The sequence below is a fragment of the Thermobia domestica genome, chromosome 5 (genome assembly GCF_964235325.1).
Source record: "Thermobia domestica chromosome 5, izTheDome1.hap1.1, whole genome shotgun sequence".
Lineage (NCBI taxonomy): Eukaryota > Metazoa > Arthropoda > Insecta > Zygentoma > Lepismatidae > Thermobia > Thermobia domestica.
The window spans coordinates 26,141,160-26,154,189 of NC_137458.1; the positions used below are offsets into that span (position 1 = coordinate 26,141,160).

General features: G+C 37.5%; 1 protein-coding gene across 1 annotated transcript in view; it reads left to right on the plus strand.

The window, feature by feature from the left end:
- The window catches only part of LOC145685797 (armadillo repeat-containing protein 3-like), a 96,220-nt gene that overhangs the window by 17,866 nt on the left and 65,324 nt on the right, over positions 1–13,030 (plus strand). The gene's annotated exons all lie outside the window — the stretch shown is intronic.

The window sequence follows — 13,030 nt, forward strand, 5'->3', positions numbered from 1 at the left end:
TACTTGTTTGTTTTCTTGCGCACTTATTCAAACTTATCATTAGTACCTTTCGCATACTTGTCATTAGTGGAAAAGTAAAATCATTAGCACATAGGGCCTACATTTTTTTTCCACATCTCTAAGAAGTGAATCAATATTGACGACAAAACAAACAAGAATTTATATTTATTATATACCTGCTTACGCCGTAAATTTAAAGCACGTACAGTATATGCCGGACTATAAAAACCAGCAACTTCGATTGCTGTGAAACTTTGGGGAGGGAATATTGTATCTTTCGTTATCAGATATCCAACCAAGGATCCAAGTAAATATATCCATATTTTGGGGGTCCCCAGCCCCCCCCCCCAGAATCGGCCCTATGGGATCGTATAGCCTCTATTGCATCACAGGCCCCCATTAATTTAGATCGGATAGGGTTAAGTCTGTTAAAGATCGCCCTCAACCAGAAATTGTTACGCTCACTTTTACTCTACTGCATTACTAATTCTAAGAAATGCATTCCTTCTAATGTCTGCTTATTAGAACTACATAAGAAATAAGCACTTGTGAGAACAAAAGGTTACTGTATATAACTGCTGTTACTGCTGCAGCGTGTATTATAACATCCACTTTCTACTAACAAGCATCACATGAATTCTTGTTGAAAGAAATCCAGAAACCAATTTAATCTGGAAACAACTTGATGCATGCTGTCTCGTAAAGGCCTGATGAACATGAAAGAAAGGGCTGTAACCATTTCCAACAGGAAATAATGTGGCTAGCTTTGGGGAGACCTTGAAAGATGCGGGTACTACGCCTTCCTAATTAGATGACATCATCGCAGTGGATCTCACGGTAGATTCTCCATGTTCTTGTCACTCGTAAAGTTAACATTTCGTCCTTTTTCATAGCTTTGCTGTTTGTTTTTTTTTTTTTTTCTTGCTTTCATTCTTTCTTCTGAAGCGACAAACTATTTGTTTATTTGGTTATTTGTTGGAGTTGAATGTCTCGATCTAGCATTGAGACTCAATCATGCAAGACTTACGGCTTAAAGTAGGATTTAACTAGGTATTCGGGTTTATATCTGAATTCATCGGGGATGGAACGCAGCAAAACATGTGAGTAAACCACTTACTACGAAAGGGTGCATAGGCTAGATAAATTTACAACCAGAATTTAGTCAGCCATAAAGTCCTGAGTTTCCAAGTGCAAATTTAAACGGAAATTATTGTGATAAACATTCCATTACTACAAACCTGTGCAAATAAGGTTTTACTTACACTATATGCGTTAAACAAATGTGTATTAGCTGATAGTTGATAGTCTTGGGTTTTGCATTAATATTGTTAAAATTCTAATAATTTTATCAGTGGCGTTGACCCCCCGCAAATATCAGGGGAAGGGGCTCTGGGATTTAAACCTTTTGAAAAATATGAAAACTAATCATTTACCATATTCAGGTTTGTACTCAAAAGCTGAAGCTATATGAATTTGGAAGCTTGAACTCCTCTTCATGAAATTCTGCTTATGTTACTGAAATGAATATTCGAACGAAATTGTTATTCGTGTCTTTTCGTGGACAAGTGTGTAAAACGCATTTTTAAATATGCACATAGCCCTAGATTAGATTCCTGATATGGCTACAAAGCTTTGCATATAAACCCTAAATAGTAATTCGGGTACCATTAAAAAGAACTGTTCATAATGTTTCAGTGTTGAAAATCGACACAAGCTCCACGTAAGCAGTCAACCAAAATAATGTTCGCTTCGAATAACCTACACGAGTAGTTCCTTTATTGTTGTAGCCAATAGGATGTAGGAATGCAAGTAAAGCTGCCCCATATGTTAATATATATCGGTCGATGTTTTCAAATATCGATATCAAAAATATTACTGATACATATAACACTCTCAATATGTAAATATCGCTTTAAAAAAAAGTGATTATGTTTGTGACTTCATAACTCGAACCAACCGACTGCTCTCGATCAAATTTTCAACATAGATAATGTTCTTGCCTGGAATCGTTTTTATCATTTCATTTTGATGGTGCAACTTAGGGGAGGGAGGAGATAACATAAAATAATTGAAAATGGCCGATATTAGTATCGAATTCATAGTTTTCGGGGTCGCGGAGATGAACAGTAACACTTCCGATGCCATATAAACTCAAAAATGAAGTGAAATCTTTGATTTTTACGTCCCACGGTTATGCCGGTTAGGCTAAAGGAGAGTGTGCTGATGAGTAATAAATGAAATGGTGGAATGCAGAAAGTGGGAGGAAACGGGAGAACTCCGAGAAAACCCACGCACACGGTGTTTGTCCTCCACAAAGTTCACTTGGCTAGGGTTGGGATCGAACCCGGGACCCCAAGCACCAGAGGTGAACGCTCTACCACTGAGCCACCGCGGCCCCACCATTTAAACTCAAAATTCAGCCCCGATTAGTACTCCTAGGAGGCAATGGTGACATGTAAAAATAATTTAAAATAACCGATATTAATGTCGAATTCATAGTTCTGGGAATATCCTAAGTCAGTGCTTAAAGTGAGCCGGTATGAGCCGGTTATGCATCCGAAAGTTAGAAAATCGGCCGGTATGGCATACCGGTAAAAATACCATATTTAAATTGTAATTTGCATGTAGAAACAAAAAAGATTTTACACAGTACGATGTTAGCATTGAGTCAACAACTATGTTTGTACTATCAAAGATTTCGTTGCTGCTGCTTTGAAAAGTTAATAATAGTTCCCTATCACCCTATTCAATGGCAGAATTTGTGCTCTTGATTTTTTTTTTTTTTTTAACATTTGTGAAGGCGATTCCATACCCCCTCAAACAATTCTAACTACCGTACTGCCCGCGTAAAGTGTTTAACCTGGATCCGTCTCTGGTATTGACTGGACTCTTTTTTAAATTCAAAATTATTCTTTTCGTTTTGTCTGGAGTTCTGTGTTTACAACGATATAAGAAAATTAGTGTTGAGCACGAGACGAGACCAGACCAGACCAGAAGAAGTTTTTGAAAATGGAAATGAAATTGGAAAGAATCATTAAATATTAGATACTAGAGACGAGACGAGATTGCCTACAAAGCCTTGAAAACGAGAGGAAAAATCATATGAACATATATGTGTTTTCTTGTTTTAATCCACTTAACGGTCGCGTTGGACCACAATGTTATTGTAAATACGATGTTTAAGTAAACGTACCATCCGTGTTCTTCCACATTTAGATCGCCGATATGGTCAAGCAAAATTTTTACGAAAGCATACCGCCTCTGCTTCTTTCCTCACTTCGTAATCACTGTTGCTCAACAATCAGTTTAGATGCAGAAGTCTAAAGGCTAGTTCAACAATAGAAAGCCTAAACCTTGCAAGCCGTTTACCTTTTACACTTTTATACTTTGATATTCAAAAGTTTTTAAGTTCATTTAGTTTAGAGAAGGGAAATTCAGTTCCTTGCCGGAATTAGAGCCTTTTAATTTCGAGTGTGAACTTTATGATGCTGCTGTCAATAGTATGTGCTTTCCCGTACCTCCCTCGAAAGAGAGATAAGTTGATGTAGCCGAGACCCTTCATTTGTTGGATGCGGAGAGGATTGCTACATTTAATTATTTCACGGGCTTCGCTATGCACCGACTGGTTAACCATTATAGGTAGTCTACGATCTTCACTCGGCAAGATCACACGACTGAATGACAAATTGGCGACACAGCCGAAGAAATTCACTTCTTTCCCCAAACCAAAGGGAAGTTTTCCCCCATAAGAGGGATGGCGGGGGTGAGGTCAAGGTATGTTTCACAAATTTACCTCTCTGCAGCAAGAATCGTGTAGCTATGAGCGCATTCCCCTTCGCTCCATCTACATCCACAGAGTACGAACGGTCTGCCAGGTACGACCAGTTGCCTCTAGAGAAATCGGTTTCTTGGGCATGAGCGAAGAGTAAAAGAAAGTTATACGAGTCATGACAGCGCATTTTGGGGTCCCTGGAGCCTCGTTCCGTAATGGTTTGCTTAAATGCAACTCAAATTTTGTGTTTGACAGTATTTTGCTCGAATTGGCAGAGCTTTATAATTACTTGTTTCATTATTCACGTTACGTTCCGAAGGCTCTTACAGACTGAGCCTCCTTCATTGGCTAATCGCCTCTTTCAACGTTCTTCATTGCTAACGCAACTCCCATTTACTCTCGTGAGTAGTATTACAACCTATCCAAAGCATAGGTGCAACTGGAAGGAAACTAGGCTCCCTAGCAAGTGCTCATTATTCCAAAGAGGAAGAGCTATTATTATTATTATTATTATTATTATTATTATGAATGTACAGGTGTTATGAAGGGTTAGTGGTAGCCCAAGCCAGCAAACCAGTATATACGCCACTGATTATATTGGAGCGTGAAACATTTACATATTAGTTCTCTCTCTCTCTCTCTCTCTCTCTCTCTCTCTCTCTCTCTATATATATATATATATATATATATATATATATATATGATCATATCATATTTGTTCCATACCGCCACCTCATCTGATGTCACTTTAAGCACTGTCCTAAGTTGATTGGTGACTGATTTAGTGCCCTTTATATCCAAAATGAAACACTCTCTCCCGTGCAAAGAACGAGTATTCTGCTAGTATTTGATATTTTCGATATGTTAATATGCACTGTTTCAATATCAAAACTAGGATAACGCACATCCCTAAAGCCGGCCGCATCTAGACCAAAGGACGGGATAGCTAAGCCGAGGCACAGTAGACCTACTTTGAGCAATGCAACAAAGTAGAGCGTCGTGCAGCATATTTACTCGAGCACATGCTACAGAAAGGCCTCGAATCGTTCTTATGATTGATATATACGGTCCATGCGTTCAGGGCACACTCTTCATCCTCTCCTGTCTCCCTCTGCTTCGGGTTGGCTATTTTGTCTATGGTTAATTTGCTGCCGGCCTAAAGCCACGTTTCCACTTTACATGAATCTTCTAGCTGTCATAAAAAAGACCTTGCTACCCGATCTTTCTATCTACTGTTTAGATTTTACAACTTCTTGTAAGCAAGAAAGGTATCACCACCCATGCAGCACTGCAGTCTAGTGGACAAACAATTAACCTCCTCATTAAAAACGTGTATTTTGGCGCACTCCCCCTCCCTGTCCAAAAGAATTCGTTGTTTCGGAAACGGCGAAACTGGTTTTTCCTTTGTGTCAGAGGAAGGGAGATAGCAGATAGCAAGCAAGACGTTCCAGAAAGTTGAGCATCGTTCAACTACTTGCAAGATGGAAAAAAGTTTTTATGACCCTTTCAAGACTATGTGTATACGGTGAAATATGGTAGTGTTTCAAGATGATTTTTTTTTTTTTTTTTTTTTAATGACAGCTATAAGTTGTTCTAACGTGGCAACCCATCTTAAGTGCAAGGACGAAATGCGCAGCAAAGAATTAACAGCCGTCGTGCCACACAGGCCTTTGCTGCGCACAGAAATTTATAACATCTAGGACTACGGAACATCTTTGAGTATTTCAAGTAATCGCTGTGTAATAGCTGCTTATTTTCTCATTGTTTAATTGACCCAACATACAATGATTCTTCAAAATTGAACAATTTTCGTTAGAGCTCCGTGATTGTACTGTTTCCTGCTCAGTTTCAATACGAGGGGTCATGCTGGCTCCGTCGTAGAGCACTTACCTGTGCTGTATGGGGTCGGTGGTTCGATTCCCAACAGAGTAAGTTTACACTAAAAATACAAATCGCTGAGCAAAGCAACGTTTATTTATAAAATAATAAATGTTTGACAGTTTCGCCAACTAATCGAACATATTGGCTTTACTTTGATCAGCGATTTGTACTTTTAGTGTAAGTTGTTCAAGATAGGAACGCTAGTATGAATCAGTCAAGTAAATTTGTGGTGGACAATATCGTGTCCCTGGGTTTCCTCGGAGTAGGCCTACTCCTGTTTCCTCCCACTTCTCATTTCACCAATTCTATCATTCTTTTGTCTTAATCATCGTGCCACCCTTTCCTAAAGGACAATCGTAGGACGTTAAACTGAAAGATTTCAGTTCCAGTAGGCAAATCTAAAATACTAATCAAGAATTATTTCGTTTCTATTTACTACTGAAATCTTTTTCAGCATTAATTCCCTGTAGCTCTTTCTTAAATAAAATAAAAGTAATTTGATATATAAGGACAACCAGTATCTACATCATCTACCAACTGAACTAATTTTAATATCAGAATGAAAAAGAATATGACTGTACATGAGGAATGTTTTAGTGATGAACGTAATATTTAGGAATTTGAAGATAAAAAAAAAAAAAAAAAAAAAAATCGTGTGCTAAGCGCATAGCATGACCCTGGTTGGTCGAAATCTCCATCTAGATAAGTCGCCCTGAAACAAGCTGGTCTGTCTCACTGTGAACTAGAGTCATGCTGAAAAAACGTTTATCTTGGTAATTGTAGCGTGGTAAAGAGGCAAGTTGCGATAGTGATAATTTTTTAGTAACAAATTGCTTTTGCAAGTTTCATTGGTCATTTCATAACACGATAATTTCTTCATTACAAATTGTTGCAGATTATGTCAAACTATCGTAAAATATTCTTCAGCGAGTAAAGCATACGAAAGATTTCTTTTCGGAAGAATAATTTCTGACCATCTTAAAAGGTAATTTTTTTGTTCTTCCTTTCGTGTAATGGATGAATTGAGACCAATCAAAAAGCAATAAATCAACGTAACAACCAATCATACGACGTGAAAGAAATTACACACAGCAATTGCTCAGTCACCGAGAAATAACAATAATTTGAGTTCACAAACGCAAAAAGCTCTTTATGGAAGGTTGGGAATTGGAGGGAAGTTTATTTTACTATTCCACACGCACTTGAAGAAAGACTTTCACCAAACACGCAACATCATGAGTGATAAATATCTTGCATAATGTAACATAATACAAGTTCCACAATTAGATATATAGCCAAAAACGCAGGTATTTGAAAATAAGTCCAATATTGTATGTTGAAGGAGAACTATTCGGTAGTGTATCCAGTATCAACTGTCGATAATGTTACCAATGAGACGAGGACTTTGTAAACATCTCGTCTCAATTTTCAAAAAAATATTTATCGTGTGGTCTGGATTCTCGGAAGAGTGGCTCTCGTCTTTTCGGTTCGTAAATTTATATAAAACCATTTATGCCATGATATTTTTCTTAATTTAATTTAGAAATTATTATAACCTTTCCGCGTTGCAAGAGTTACATGAAAGGTGTGATATAGCAAAGCATATTTATTACTGAAGTACAAGGGCGCCCATCATGGGGGGCAAGTTGGGGCGCTCGCCCCCCTTAACAGGATATTGTACTTGGGAATATTGAAAACCCAACAGAATTTTTACATTAGTTACAGAAAAATTTGAAACTATATTTGAAACGTCGCTTATACTTGGCCCCCCTTGGAAACCACAACATGGGCGCCCTTGCTGGAGTATGTTGTGTAATGACTTGCGTATCATTTAATGTTAATAAATAACTCTTCCTTATGTTCGTACAATCACATTTATCAGTTTATAGTTTTTATACTATGAAGTCATGTAACATTAAAACAAGATTTGAGATCTAAGACTTGGATGAACTAGTCTGCCAGGGACGTACGCAGAGGGTGGGTCCTGGGAGGTACGGATCTTCCCCGAAATTTTGACTTTTGTGTAAATTTAGCCTAATTTTAGAGACAATTTTAGAAATTTTAATATAAAATACCCTCATATTGAGTGGGACCCCTCCCGAAATAAATTCCTGCGTACGCTACTGGTTACTACGACACTCGAGAAATTTTTCGTCTCTAAAACTTAGTTAGAAATCCCTTCTTTTATGCCTAGTCTCAAATATAAAAATGCACTCCTAGTTTAGAGGTGAGATGATTTTGAGTTTAACGTTCCGTTCAGCAGCGAGGCTATATGAGACGTGAACCAATGATTAACGTGGAATCCGAACATGAGCTCCTACCGGGAATCGAACCCGGATCTCCCATGCCCAAAGCGCGTACGCTAACTACTTAGGAGCTCTAATTTAGTTTAATTTTAGAGATGACAATCGAGACGAGACGATAAGTTTCCGTATAGTAGGCAACACTAGGCTTCGATAACTCGTTCTTAGGCAGGCTTCGTTAGGCTTAGATAGGCTTCGTTAAGAATGTATCATGGATACATTTCACACTTCAAAATTATAAACTTTATTTATCATTAACGTCTGGAAGTAAATAATAAAACTCATAAAACTCCACGCGCCGTTACGATCCATTAAGAGTTTAAGCCGGTCAAATTGCTTCCTTTGTGTCTAGTCAGGGTTGTTAATAATAGCTGAACCAAGAGGAGTAATGGGTTTCGGTTCCGAAACCGGAACGGACTTGTCCGAAAAAAATCTAAGTGCGGAAATGAAAAAGTTTGCAAAAAACGGACCAGGTATCGAAATCAGTTTTCTGAAACAATCTATTGCCTGAACAGAACAAACTGATTTTTGCGAAAAAAATGTTTCTTGGATCCGTCACTGGAACCAATATTAAAATGGAACTAAATTACAGATGTAAGAGAAATAGGTGTAACAGAACTGACCTTTGTTGTTGTAGGTGGTTCACTTGAGGTATTTTAGTTATTTGTAACGTTCCTAAGTTAACAATGTTTGCAAATTACGACGATGAAACAGTTTCAAAACCTAAATTAATATGACTTTGGTTTTCGGTTTCGTGAACAGAAACAAAGTGGATTCTGCTTCTCTTCCGAAAGCACACCGAATTACTGTTTCCAGTTCCGTGAACAAAAGTGATTTGTCTGAACGTACTTCCGTTTTCACGAAGCTCGCCGAATTAAAACTTTTATTTAGGTTCCGGAACCGGTTACCATCAACAAGCCTTTTACAAAAAATAACCCAGACGAACAACACTATTCGAACAATGTGCTACCGACTTCGAGTAATTTATAGAAGTGTCTGACACATGGCACTAGTGTGATTTCATCTACAGAAGATGGCCAATCAAGACTGTGCCTTCTTACTTCGCCTAATACTCATTTCGCCTAACATATCAGTTATCATTCATAGTTAAAGATCATATTCTCCCATTTTAGGCGAAATGCAAAGCGTTTTTCGTGTGTGGCCCTGTCAAACAAAACAATCTTGCGCAGTCAAAACTTACAGTTGAACTGTGGCTATTTCCTAAACTATGCTAAACACAAAACTTTTTTTGTAAAAATGTAAAATAAATAAAATACTTAACTTGCTTTTTATAATTTTCGGGTGATCCCATGATACAAGGTCCTATGAGGGGAGCAGAGGGCTCAATTCTATACACACTATGAAATTTTTCTACCTCTTTTGTTTTGTTTTGTTTTGTTTTGTTTAACCGCTCTTATCTCCAACCATTTGTGATTTATAAGTACTGGAAGTTTAATCTGAACACCCGATATACAGCACACCTTCCCATGTAACAATGAGGTCTTGCGGGACGTAGATTGATTTCCAGATACTAGATATATAATACAGCTCATGGTAAAATAAAATTTTCCCCTCTAAATCCGACTAATTTTCTTTCCCTCCTCTAAGGAAGCAGCCTATGGTCGTGTATTGTATTCTTTTTCTCTCTCTCTCTTTCGAATTTTACGGAAACTGCTTAACTCCTATCATAGGTAAACCTATTCAACATCAGTAACAGGCGGCTCTCTCTCTCTCAGTAAGAGGTTGCACATGCTTTTTAACACTACTAATAGTCTTACCCAAGAGGCGAGACTATTTTGGTATTGATTCCAGACTTAAAAACGAGACGAGAAGTACCTTTTTAAGTTCGAGACGAGAAAATTGCTCTAGTCACTTGAGCAATACTACGAGGGTCCTTCAGAAAATAAAGACAGTTTAATTATACAAAATGAAAAGTACAATACTTATTGAAAAAAAAAAAAACAATTCTATTACATACCTGAAGCTTTCTTTTACCAATCACCATCTTCATTTAAGCATTTCTATCTGTTCACGAGTTTCAGAATTCCCATGTTATCCTCTTCTGCCGCCAGTTCATTAAGCCAGGTTATTACTACATTCTTCAACTTCATCACTTCCAAAACCTTTACCGCCCAGAAACTCTTTCTTCTTAGGGGAAAAAGTGGAAATTGCTAGGAGTGAGATGCGGACTGTAGGATGGATGGTCAAAAATTTCCCATCTGAATTGATCCAGCAATTCTTGAGTTGCAGCAGCAGTGTGAGGGCGGCCATTGTCGTGAAGAAGCATAATTCCTCCAAAAAGCATTTCTCACTACTTGCTTTGGATGGCTCGCCGTGAGTTTCTTCGAGTCTCTCAATAACGATTTGCGTTGATCGTAGTGCCTTTTGACATGAAATCCACCAAAATAACACTTTTACGATCCCAAAAGACGGTTGTCATGACCTTTCGTCTTGAGAGAGAGAGTGTGTGTGTTGAATTTTCTCTGTTTTTTGGTGACGAGGGAAGATACCACTCAAATGATTGGTGCTTGCTCTCTGGGGTGATGTGAAATACCCAGGGCTTATCACCAGTCACAATCTGATCAAGAAAGGCATCTCCATCTGCGTGGTCTTTAGTTTGAATTCAGGGACCACCTGGCTTAATGAATTAGCAACAGAAGAGTATAACATGGGAATTCTGAAACTCATGAACAGATAAGATTAATGTTTAAATGAAGTGATTATATAGAGAAGTGAAGGAAGTTTCAGGTATGAAAAAAAAAAAAGTGTTTCCAATAAATACTGGGTTTCTCATTTTGTATAACTTCACGCTCTATTTTTTGGATGACTCTCATAGTTGGCCCAAGTCTAACATTACTGAGTGTTGCGAGATTCTTGGTATAAAAAGATAGTATGAACACAATAAAGATCATTTATCAAACTTGAAAAATACACGTCATTACATAATAATCTCCAATAATAAGTATGGTTTAAACGTTGTTATAACATACCCTTCGGAAACTTCGCGTCACGCGGAAGGATTCTGATAGTTTCTATATAAAATTAAGAAAAATTAAGCATTAGTTTTGTACATAAATTTACGAAAAGCGACGAGAAAAAAAATCGATACGAGATAGTTATTTGAGAATAGAACCAAGACTTCTACAAAATTTAAGAGACGAGACGACCTTACTTCTCGTCTCGCCTCGTATGCAATATTAGGTATTAGGCGACATATAGGCCTAGAAGTAGTGCAACATGTCGTTAGTACATAGATTCTCACAATTATTTTGTACTTTCTAGACCATCATCATCATCATCATCATAGGTATTCTGCCATTATTGGCAGGTAATTTGCTGGAACTGAGAAACTTCCATGCTATACGGTAGGGATGGTATCGAGACGAGACGAGACTTTGTACAGTCTCGGTCTCGTCTCGAGTAAAAAATCACCGTCTCGGTCTCGGTCTCGTCTCGAGTAAAAAATCACCGTCTCGGTCTCGGTCTCGTCTCGGTCAACAGATGCTTGTCTCGATCTCGGTCTCTGTCTCGAGTACCAAGTCTCGGTCTCGTCTCGAAAGTCTCGAAATAAATAGTGTGAAATTAAAATAGTGAAAGTATTTTTCTCGTGCAGTCTGTCGTTTCCTCTTATTTTTTCCTTTCATTTTGACTTAGAATTATGATATGGTGTACCTCTTCATAGCTAATTTGCTAGTGCTAATGATTTCCATGCGCGTATTCCACGTTCAATGATCAGTGGGTATATCACCCTAAAACCCTAATAGAACCCATATTTCACTTTCAGCAATAGACTTTGTCTCATATAGCCTCAGAACTGCCTATACAATTAAACTCTATTAAATTAACTCCAGTAATATACAGTAGTTTATTTCCTTCCTTTGAATCAGAATTGTTCAATACCTCCTAACGGATAACGTAACACATAGCAGCACGAATGTATTTAATCGTACCGAAATTGAAACTTTACAATTTCTCATTTATTATTCAATACATTCTGCTTTGACTGTCATTTTAAAAACAGAATATAACGTTCATTATCTTAACAAATAGGGTAAATTATTACTACAATATACGTATTTTGTTTGAAATTGATGAAATGCTTTATTACCATTTCACATCTCCGTGTTTAATTGACACTTTATAACACGAACGTCCTGAACCTTGTGGTGGGAGCTATTACACTCATCTTTGCTATGTGAGGTCTCGAGTTGGATCACAAAACAAGTTAGATTCAAAGTCCGATGTTTCGCATAATTCGCGTCTCATTTTAAGTGCATTCTGTTTATTACACAAGTTCATAAGGTCGTAATGTATTACGTAAGCACATATCCAGTGCCGTAACATAGAATAATCTTATTCCTGAGCTCTCAACGGTGCATGCAATCTTTATTCGAGAAAACTAATCTTGCTTTCCTTAAGTTGAAATTTTATATTGATTAAAAATTACTTGTGAAACATGGACACACATATTATATAAGTATATAGGTAATTCGAGTTATCTGTATCTATTTTTTTCTCACTCGCCAAAACAAGTGACTCTTAACTTTCTAGTTTTCTTTTGTGTTAATTTTCGTAGTTTTGCTGCAACATGATGGATTGAGTAGTCAAAAATACTTTTTTCGCTCTACGACTTTCATTAAATTTTGGATCCATTTTTACCCTACCTTACCTAGTAAAAGTTATGTATATAGTCTTAGTTGAGGAACAAGTTTTTCGTTTCTCTAAAATTACAAAATTATGACTTGGTTTAGTATACCTCCGAGGTTAAGATATAATAAAATCATCACCACCATCATAATCAACCATTATCAATCCATTGCTGGATGAAGGTCTTTCCAAGTCTTCACAACTATCTAACTTGGGCAATTCTTTTCCAGGTTACTCCTGAGTGGCTCTTGATTCCGTCACACCTTCTTGTATGCGGGGGATTCCTAGGCTGTTTTTGTCTTGTGGTGTCCAGTGTAGAATTGTTTTCGTCCGTCGATCATAATTTCTTCTTGCAATGCGTCCAGCACATTTTCCAGCTCATATTAAATTATTTCATTAGCATCATCAGTATTCATTTCTATATATT